This window comes from Dipodomys ordii, unplaced genomic scaffold (assembly GCF_000151885.1).
Source record: "Dipodomys ordii isolate 6190 unplaced genomic scaffold, Dord_2.0 Scaffold49, whole genome shotgun sequence".
In the NCBI taxonomy this organism is placed as follows: domain Eukaryota; kingdom Metazoa; phylum Chordata; class Mammalia; order Rodentia; family Heteromyidae; genus Dipodomys; species Dipodomys ordii.
Genome location: NW_012267265.1, coordinates 5,930,950 through 5,931,214, shown reverse-complemented (window position 1 = coordinate 5,931,214; position 265 = coordinate 5,930,950).

Genomic DNA, 265 nt, shown 5'->3' with positions numbered 1-265 from the left:
AAGGCCCTGGGTTCGATTCCTCAGCACCACATAAGAAAAAAGCCGGAAGTGGTGCTGTGGCTCAAGTGGTAGAGCACTAGCCTTGAGCTGAAGAGCTGAGAGACAGCGCCCAGGCCCAGAGTTCAGGCCCCACGACCGGACCCAAAAAAAAAAAAAGTAATCTACATAAAGTTTTTAACATGACTAAAGACAATAAACATTATTTTAATAAGGTCCAAGTCTGGTGTCTGCTGTAGTTGTGATAACATAAAATACTTGAATAGTC